The 10,562-nt window shown below is 36.9% G+C and overlaps 1 long non-coding RNA gene across 2 annotated transcripts; it reads right to left on the bottom strand.

The window, feature by feature from the left end:
- Positions 1–1,819: 1,819 nt before the first annotated feature.
- LOC122840853 lies at positions 1,820–2,480 on the bottom strand. Of its 2 annotated transcripts, XR_006372300.1 has the most exons (5): positions 2,467–2,480; positions 2,313–2,385; positions 2,092–2,142; positions 1,938–2,006; positions 1,820–1,856 (listed from the first exon to the last, which is right to left on the bottom strand). It is a non-coding gene; the product is annotated as an uncharacterized LOC122840853 (long non-coding RNA). The 2 variants fall into 2 exon arrangements; XR_006372299.1 differs by lacking the exon at positions 2,467–2,480 and having other exon boundaries at positions 2,313–2,432.
- Between the last annotated feature and the right edge of the window lie 8,082 nt (positions 2,481–10,562).

Here is a 10,562-nt window from a genome sequence, read left to right as displayed (position 1 = left end):
CATACAACACGGCGTTTTCAAGTGTATGGGACTCCATATATGTTTAGAAAACTAAACAACTAAAAGAAAAAGAAAAAATGATGTACTTATTTAACAAAACTATAGGCTATTTTCACAACTTATGTGGATAACCTGATGCAAATCAAAACAATAGAAACCTTAACATGGGGGAAACTAATTGAAGACAGAGCGTGAGAACTAAACAATAGCCACAGAATATTGTTTTGACAGCTATGTTACTTTATAGCAACAAAACACAGACTATTTATGTGTAGGAAAGTGAGACTATTTTCAGCTTTTGATAGCTTTTTACTGCTCCAAATTTCACAAAATCCCTGCAAGGATCACTGATAGTCTTCCTGGTGAAATAGTTGTTGCTGGGGAAAAAGTGGAGAAGAGATGCCACAACTGTTCATGTAGAACCAGAGCAGAAATCATAACATTTTCATAATGCCAGAGATCTAGCTCCTTGTTTTACAGACTTTTCAATAGTATTCAATTATAAGCAGTCTGAGATTACCAAAAGAGCTTTTACATTTCTGGGTGGGGTGCTAGTCTGTATGGTTCCAGCTAAGCAACTGTTCTTAGATTAAATTTCTCTTCACATCTTCCTCAGTAGACAAATCCTGGTTTAAACCCTTTCTTTATGAACTCATGTTTGACTTCAGGCTTTGCAATTGCTCATTATGTCTTCGGTGATCATTGCATTATGTATTCATATTCAAAGCAAAACCTCACAACTCCTCAGTAATTTTAGCTGTTTATCAGCTGTATGGTTGTTCACTGTCTCCTTTCTGTCTGTAGATTTAATACGATGCTTCAAACTGTAGGAAAGCCAGAGTTGACCTTGTTCTAAACAATAAAGGGTGTTAACAAGAAGATGGGTCACTAAATGAAAAGCATAATAAAAATTAAGTTTAAAGAAATGATAATTCTCCTTAATGTATATGCCAAAACTAGTTTCCTGTTTCACTGTGGAAATTAAATTTCTACCTCTTACTCATTTGTTAAAGAGCAAACAGAAAATAAATTTTTGTTACATGACTGATCTGCATGAAACATTTCTGATTAGGCAGATCTCATTACTGCATGGAGGGATTTAGAACCTGCCATATTACTGAAACTAATGACACAAAGCTTTTTGTGGTGCAGTGCAGTTGTAATGTGCCTGTCTGGCTGGAGCCATTAGTCACATACTCTAATATGACACATTGTTTTCAAATAACCGAGACGCTGTGTTAAATAATGTGTGAGGCACTCATTGTGCATGGAAATAGAATTTACTGTTTGGGCAAAGCTCAAGCTGTTCCACCCTAGTGGATTTTTTTGAAGATACCTCAGGCAATTTTTTTCTGCTGTCAGAAATAAATATTACATTTATTAGCTTCAGGAATGTAGTCTGTACAAATTCATTGGAATATGGTCTGAACATTGCTTCCTCTGGGAGTTGAATAAGATTGGACTTAATTTGAACTTTATTTGCACATAACTCTTTCAAAAGTTGACAATAGAACCAAAATATTTTAACCCTGAATGTGCCACCATCAAAACTGCTGTATATTTAATTAAAGAAAGAAATTGGAGTGCATGTTCAAAGTTTGTTACCATCAATTGTGTTCAATACTGTTCAGAACCACAAAACCCTCTATAGATTTTACCCAATTAGGAATGGATATAGAATCAGTAACTTAAGCTCAGTAGAAAGACTCAAGCCCTCCGACATAATCAGTGAAATAAGTCATGAATCTTAGATACTGACCTTTTCTGTACAAGACTGAGCTCCAAGGCTTTAAATACCCAGCTATATTAGTATAATGCATTTATTAAGGCATCCACTTCTTTGGCTTCCAGTTGAACTGAAGTAAAAACAATAGAAACATTTAAAATAAACACTTCAAAATAAAAATGTCAAAGTGTTTATTGCCTCCTTAACTTACCTTTTTGCAGCATCTTGGAATACCTTGACTGGATAATGTTCTTCACAGCAATTTCTTTTTCTGTCAATACTGAAAGATAATAGTTTAGGTACTAAGCTATGCAGAAGACATATATATATATAAATGTAAAAGTTTCTCCCTCCTCTTTTCTTACAGTTATTTTGTTCCTCTTGCAGCTCACTTTGAGAAATGGGTAAACAGGACCCTGTTAAACCCAATGGTACACATTTAAAGTTTAAGTATATACAAAAAAAATAAATAAATCAAACCTCTCAGCCACACATCTATTTATCACAGAACAAATTCTTAAATTAGTTTAAGCCAACAGGGTTTTTACCAACAAGATTACAAAGAGAGAAAAGAAAAGTTACACACCTTTAAGCCACAATGCCACTGCAAAGGTTGAGAGAATCCAAGCACCTCCCATGTTTCCAACCACAACCTAAAACTACAACCAACAACTGAGGCTTAAGTGGCTACATTTGCAGGCAGCACAGCTGAAGTTCATTGCCACTTGATTAGTTCTCACCTCAAATTATCACATTGTTTTAGTTCTCTCCTGCCTAAGAAGAACATTGACTTACTGAAAAGATTGTTGGCCAACTTTCAGCACCCCTGCCTTACGTTTACATCAGGGGTCTCAAACTCCAGTCCTCGAGGGCCGCAGTTCTGCAACTTTTAGATGGGCCTCTGCTGCACCACACCTGAATAGAATAATTAAGCCTCTGGATAACTGATCTACACAAGGTGGAGGTAATTAAGCCATTTCATTCCAGTGTTTTGTACCTGTGGGACATCTAAAAACTGCAGGACTGCGGCCCTCGAGGCCTGGAGTTTGAGACCCCTGGTTTACATGGTTATGGCAGCTTATACTGAATAATTTTATTATGCTTTTCTTGTTGTCACAATACTATATTACTGTGTGTTTTCAGTTTAAGTCTAAGTAGTCTGTTCAAAGGTCTTAGTTAATAAGATGACAATTTTAAAAACATTAAGGCTATTTGTCTCTGAAAACTGCTTCCTGATTTTCTTATTATGCAGGTTGTTATTAACAGAGGTGGATGGTGATTAAATAGATTCGTTTGATTACAATTACTTGAGTAAGTCTTTGAAAAAACTATAAAGTAGCAACACTCTTACTGGATCACAATTTCTGACTACTTGCCTCATCTCCGGTTAAATGAAGGATTTGTTAACCAAAACCGTACCACCAGACTCAGACATTTATCTGTGTCGAATAAGACTTCTGGTTTCTATTCAAGATTATTTTTGTCAAGATTATTTTAGTCAAATGTTCAAACTTGAAGCCACCTGATATTTTTTTTTCATAAATGATCTATGTTTTATGTGACCGAGCTTAGAATATTTCTCATAAAAATTATACTCAAAATGCATAATGCTGGTGGAGACATAAGATTTGCTGCCTTAATTTAGGCAAAAGTTGGTTTCAAAGAGTATTAAGTCAGTCAGTTTCACCTGTTAAAAATCACATTTCATTTTCCTTTCACTTCAGTTAGTTTTAGTCTATAACCTAAAATTCTAATAATCTGTACTATTCATTGTTGTTTCAATGATCATAGATGTGCAAAAGTTCAAGATGTCTCAATACTTTCACAAAGCACTTTTTCTTCCACCTTCCTACTGGAAAACCGCTCCAGTTTACAAACTTATGAAAATGCTCTGGCATAACCCTTTATGTCAAATCTACCTTGAACTGGGCTTGGATCTAAGCCACAGCCTCTGTCCTTCGATTTTCTTGCTCCCTTTGAGGCTTTTCAAAGGCTGCAGCAAGAGCACGGCCTTGGCAGCAGGAGTCACCTTCAGCCTTCTCAGTAGCTTGTTTCCCTTTTCCATAGACACACTCTTTGGGGAGGCAAAACAATCTTAGGCTCTCTGTTTTTTGCTTTGAGAAACTTTATGATTACAGAAATGAGCCAGAGCGTAGACTTTTTGGTTTTTTCGTTCTTTAAAGAATCTTTTTATTTAATTAATATTTTATTGGCACAAGTGGTCTCTATCCATTGGTAGCTTGACAGGAAGAAAGGCGGAGGGAGTTGTAGAATCAAACCTGGACATCTGCATTATGGGACCATGCTTTCTGAATATGATGCTCTTGCTCTACCAGTGAGACATCTGGTGTCCAGGCTTCTTCAGGGTATTCCAGTTCAACAGTTTTAACAAGGAATACGCAAACAGTAATTTTAAAGATTTTCTGTAGTACATCAGTACAGAAACTCATGATTAAACTTACCTGAGCGGCAATTTACTAGCAAGGACCACATCACTAGTAAGTGAGCTTAAAGGTTTAATGATGCAAGAGAATTGGAATTGAGTCATGCAGGATGTGATGATGTAGAGACTTTCGATCGGAGCCTTCCAAGGAGGAAACTCAATGTGGTTGTACGGTCGTAGGGAACAGACCTTTCCTCATCCAACTTAGGACCACCTTAATTGAAACTTAGAACAAGGTGGAGAAAGAATAGCTGTGAAGGATTAGGTCAGGAATGGAAGAAGATGGATGACAGTAATAACATAAATGAAGGACAAGGGATGCTTGGTAATATGAGCTATGGCAGAAACATGAAATTTGTCCTGAACCTACATAAACATATTAACTTGTGGCTGTTGTTTGCTGTTTGATTCAATCCAGTTCCAATACATTGTGGCTCTTGATGAGTGCATCCTCTATATTATGGCTCAAAACAAAAAGGAAGGTATTTTCAGATGTGAAGACTGAATCTATGGATGGAAAGCAAGCAATTATCTTGCAATGTCGGTTGCTGGTTGTTTAATGGTGTTGTTTTGCTAAACAGTTCAACAGTTGGACTCTGTTTTGATCAGTTTTTTAGATTGACCAAAAAATCTTAAAAGGGGAAGGGTGTGGGACTATATGTTTACTTCTGTTCACTCCTTTTCAGACAAGAAACAGATGGAGGTGATGTCTAGTGGATTTATGTTTTCATGCTAGTTTGTTTTGCTGATTCTACTTCTGCTCTGGCTTCCTCCAACAGTCCAAAAATTGACTTCTAGGCTAAAATAATTGTCCATGTAAATCTGTGATGACCTGTCCTTACAAACGAATCAACAGTGACAATCATCACACATTTACATAGTTTTTAAGTTTTTAAATATTTTGTGACCACTGCTGTGCTCTCTTGACTATCTCAATGACGCCCCTAGAGGCATTTCTGTCATGAAAACTTCACAAACATGTCATTGTCGGCTTTGTAAACGCTAATGGAAGGTTATTAGGGTGTCAAAAATAGCGGTATTCTGTTGCTTGCCTTTGTGTTTTTGTCCTCTGCAAGTGTCAAGTTGTCATGACAAATCCCTACAGCAGACTCCCAGTATTTCTTAGGAGAACACAAAGGATTTTGATGTTTTATGTAATCCTCCACCACTATTTCACACAGAGCTTCAAACTTTAGGTGGCTGTTTCGAATGGAAATTTATGATTTGAAAAGTTTTGGGTCCAGGCTGTAGAATCTAAATCTCGATTTGAGCTCCTTTAGAGGCAGCACATGATATTTGCAAGCCTTTCTACCACAGCTCCACAAGCCTTGACATTTTCTAATTGGTTTTGTCCTAAAACACTTGTGTGGTGTGGCTTCTTTCCAAACTGTTTTCACTATGCTTTATGAGTCATTGCATCTGTTAGCAAAGATCTGTACTTCTCAACCCTGAAATCTGTCACCTCGTATCAGTCAGCAAAAGCACATATGGAGCTGAGTAATAATCGTGTTTGCTTAAACGTGCTAAAACATTTGTTAGGGCAGATAGATGGTAACATTTTATTGAAAATGCAGGATCACTTGTTCTCTGCTTTTAGAAGAAAGAAGATGTCCTGTGAGCTTGAGACAATAAAAGGAAAAATGTTTTACAGCTGCTGGAAAGTACAGTTGATTTTGTCCTACGAATACACCTCAAACCCCTGCAAGGGCCCTGCAGCTCATACCTGATAGGTTTGATAGTTCACACTGAAACATTGGGACTGCTAAATTGGATTTCTCCTCAGTAAAAGGGGAGTGTTACACTCCTTCTACAAAATTCTTTCTTGTTCTCGTTCTGCTTGAGCTTTTTGAGTGTCATGAACAACCGGGCGCCATCACAGAATGAATTAGGCCAGGGGACAAAAAAGTTTTTACTCTGTTTGAAAGCTGACACGGTGAGACGCACAATCCTAGCCAAGGAAATTGACAATTTCAGTTTCTAATTTTCTTCACCTCTGCCTTTCGAAATGAGAGGAATAATACCTTACACAATTATGGAAAAACAAACCATTGGCAGATTTATCTAGCTACAAAAAAGAAGCACAGTCTCAAATTAAATGACACTTCTTGAGTAACTTACCAACTTTGTATGATATTACACATAAACTTAAATGTGGTCTGTGAGTAAAAAATAAAGTTCTAGAACAAAATTTGTCTAGGATTATTACTATTTTTTTTGATTCACACAAGATTTTGTTTTTCCTGAAAAGCAAGAAAAAAAACTGTCCAGTTGTACTTTTTTTTGCTACTTTTCAATGTCCATTTTTATGTCTGATAGAAGCTCAAAAATTTTTTTGTTTGTATTCTTTAATTAAACTTATTTTTTTATTCAGAAAAGCGATCATTTCATTTAAATGCTTCTCTTGTCTATTTTGATTTCTGCAACAGTAAAACGGACTTTCACATGAGTAGATTTTAAGCATCACTACTGCACGTTCAAAACACTAAATTTATTTTAAATCCATCCATCCATCCATCCATTTTCTTCGGCTTTATCCGGCGTCGGGTTGCAGGGGTAACAATTTAAGAAGGGAGGCCCAGTCTGCCCTCTCCGCACAGAAAGGCACAGCCACTTGTTATTTTAAAATAAATGAAAATAAAAATTGCGTACAATTATGTAAACATTTTTGCATCATAGTGCATTTTAAAATAAAGTTTTTTTAAACTCTGGTGTAGATTCTCAGTCATCCAGGGCGTGATGGTTTCTGCTCTTTCTCCCTCTTTCTTTCTTTCTAGAGGAGGGTCACCATTTCTTGGCTTGCTGCTAGCTTGAGCAGGAAAAAGGCAGCAGGACCAATAAATGCCAGTCATCCATTGTTTTCTTCTTCAAACTGTCCTTCTGGAACGACTGCATGTTAATGCCAGCCAAACCACAACAGGGAAACGTTCCAGAATGCAACACACAAACTGCTCAGTGAAACAGAAAGGCACAGCTGATCTTGGGATTCATGCACAGGATTCATGCGCACGGAGTGCACATTTCTGTTTTATTACCTTCTTTGTAACACGGAAATGTTTTAAGAGAGGCAACGGAAAACATATTTAAAGTAACAACAAAGTTAAATTGACTGTGTGGCGTCAAAAAAGTGGTAAATTAACTTAATTTATATAAGAGCCTTTCCTGTCTTAATGAACACTCAAAGCACAAAGACAGATGTGACCAAAACTTCCCTTTTTGCCTTTGTTCAGGCTATGCTGAAGATTAAAGAGCTAACACTGCACATGAACCTAAAGTCAGTCCTCCAGTGAAAAATGGCAGTGGCAGCATCATGCTTTGAGGGATATGAAAACTGGTCAGAGTTGACAGGAATATTAACAGGGCTAAATATTTGGTAATTCTCTACAAAGATATGTTAGAAGTTGGAGGTTCACCTTCCAGCAGGATGATACTAAACATGCAGCCAGAACTACAATGGAGTGGCTTAGAAATCATATCCAGATGTTAAAATGTCTCAGTCAAAGCCTGCACCTAAATCCAGTAGAGTCTCTAAGGCAACACTTAGAAAAATGGCTTTTTGCAACCAACTTCCATCCAATCTGATAGCACTTGAGATGTTTTCCAGGAGAATGAGGGAAGTGGCAGAGACTGGAGAAGGAAGCAGTCCACCATTAAGAGGTTGAGAACCACGGCCTTGAACTTAGGAAAGCTGAAAACTTACAATTAAGAAACAGTAAAACTCTGACATTTTATGCTTGCTTTGAGTATTTCTTGTGACAGAACTCCTAATTGGTTCTCTGCTACATTTATTTTGCAAAACATTACTGATAAGTGACATCCCTGACTTCAACACACTTTCATACCCCAGTGGAGCCCTCAGGCTCCCTGGGAAGAAAATATAATTACTGCAGATTTGCATTTTTTGTGGACACTTGAGTGGCACAGATAAAAACTGTGAGCTATTATCACATCAACATTATACGGATGATGCTGTTAATTACGCTTCATGCGATCTTTGTGTGTACATCACACAGAGACTAAAATGGAAATCAAGATATTTGAACACAGAAGCCATTTCTTCAGCCTCTGTCAATGTGGATTCATATGACACCTTCATGCTGTTTGAGTTACCGTGGAAAATTCAGGCTTTTGGAAATAATTTTAACATTGTTGACAACCCGGCACTCACAGGAAGCATGGGATTTTTTTTTACATTGCAGTTCTTCAAAAGGTGCCACAAATGGTGGTTCTCGGTACAAATCTGAGAGACTGCAGAAAAGTAAATGGGTTGTGGCCCAAGCACAATTGCCTCAGTAAAATCTGAAGCCAGACCGGGTCTCTAAAATGTTACAGGTTTTGCCTCAAACTCCAGTCCTCAAGGGCCGTGTCCTGCAACTGAGCTTGGACTAAGATGAAGACCAGAGAAAAGCAAATCGCCCAATCAAGTATGATAATAATTTGATTTAAAATTGATTCAAATCAAAAGCAAATCATGATCATCTTTGATCTGCTTGTGAATTAAAAATTACCAACTTCATCCAAAGATGCCAAAAAAAAAGACATGCGCTTTGATGTCGACAAACCACCACTAGTAAATAAAATAAATAAACAAATAAATAAAACATTTTTTTCAGAGAGGTAGAGAAATTCCTCCTTTTATTCAGGGCTAACATCTGATGATGAGGAAATAACAGGAGACCTCAGGACTCAATCATTGAACAATCCAGTTCCAAACCCATGGGAGGAAAATTCACACAGAACACTTTCCTGCAAGTCCAGTGAACCACCAGAGAGAGCATTTAGTGTGTGTAAACACATTTCAGAAAAACACTTGCAGTAGCCTCAACCAGAGTCTCACAGCAATATTCTCTTTCTGCAGTAGACAGCACAGCTGTCCCAGTGTCAGTTAACCGTCAGTTTTTAATTTATTTCTATGTACTGAGCCACTGGTTTGAATAATGTTAAATAATTTCAAATTCAGCATAATTGTTTTCAAATGTTTTTCAGTGGTTTCATATGTAATATTGTCTCATAGATATTTTTTTTATTTATTTCTTTATTGAGCAGATATGTTGTTTTTAGTCTCAGAATTTGTGATTAAATGTGGAGAGATTTTTGTTGAATGCATTTTATTTATTCTGTTCTTGTTCAACTGCAATAAAACATTCAGTGAATATGCATTTATTGAACAGCCTACTGCATCAATTAATGTGATGGTGAGGGCGGTAATGGTCAGAAATCCCACATTGGCCTCTAATGTGGCTCTTTGTAGCCCCGGCAGTCATGCATCTTGGTTGTCAGTGTAGGTGAACATTTCTTGTCTTCGTAGGCTTGCACTTCTAACCTGCTTTTTCAATTTCTGGATGAAAGATTGATTAATACTTTGTTACATTTTCTAAGATAGGGATAATGACCAAAAACCTGCTGTAAACTTTATCAGAGCTTTATCCATAACTTGTCTTCTGTTGTTGAACACATTTTATTCATTCCGCTCTTGTTCAACTCCTTGGTTTTATTGATGTTTGCTCATTTGCTGTGCATCCTTAGATTATATTGTGTCTTTACAAATATTAGGATCTTTGGGGGTATTGGTAGGACATTGTTTAGTTGTATCAGAGTAAAACACAACACAACACAAATGCCTGGTTCTGACAGTTGAAACCTGAACTGTCCATACACTGAAAAGACATCGCAAACCCAAAGTTTTAGCCTGGCCATTACAAAGCCCTTATTGTAGTCTTGAAAATAATTTGTTGATAGATCTGAACAGGCATGTGAGAGTGAGGTGGCTTACATGCCTGACTCACTGTTGTGAAAAGCTTGTAAAAGTATACCCATAATGTTTTACCCAAGTCATCAAAGGCAAAATGACCAAATAGCAAAATAGGAAATATATGTAAACTTCTGATTTTAAAGACATTCTTTACATACTGTAAATCTCTGACATATTCTCACATTGCTGTGGTGCTTAGCAAACAGACATGACTTTTGACATTTGCTCTGACTAACTTCAGACAGCGAGGAAAGAAACTGCCTGAAGTTTTTGTATGCTTCTTTTTATTCAAATGTGTATATATATAGGAAAAAAAATACAAAACAAAACCATGTATACTTTTTCTACCACTTAGCAATTAGGCTCTACTCTGTGTTGGTGTATCACAAATAACATAACATTTATCATAAAGTAACAAAACATTTGTGTGGGTGTAAAGTGACAGGATGTCAAAAAATTTCAAAGGGTATGAACACTTTAGGGTGTTCTAAGTGTAGCCATAATGAGCCGAATTGAGGACATGCCATGCTTTTAGGAAACCAAAACCACAGCAGACGGGTTTTCATTCACCATTGGTCTTTGTTTGAACTGGGAAAGTGGCTCCAGTTTACTCTCAATTTATCTTGCAAGTGAATGCAAAAAGA

The sequence above is a fragment of the Gambusia affinis genome, linkage group LG12 (genome assembly GCF_019740435.1).
Source record: "Gambusia affinis linkage group LG12, SWU_Gaff_1.0, whole genome shotgun sequence".
NCBI classification, from domain to species: Eukaryota; Metazoa; Chordata; class Actinopteri; order Cyprinodontiformes; family Poeciliidae; genus Gambusia; species Gambusia affinis.
This window is presented reverse-complemented; position numbering and strand designations above follow the sequence as displayed.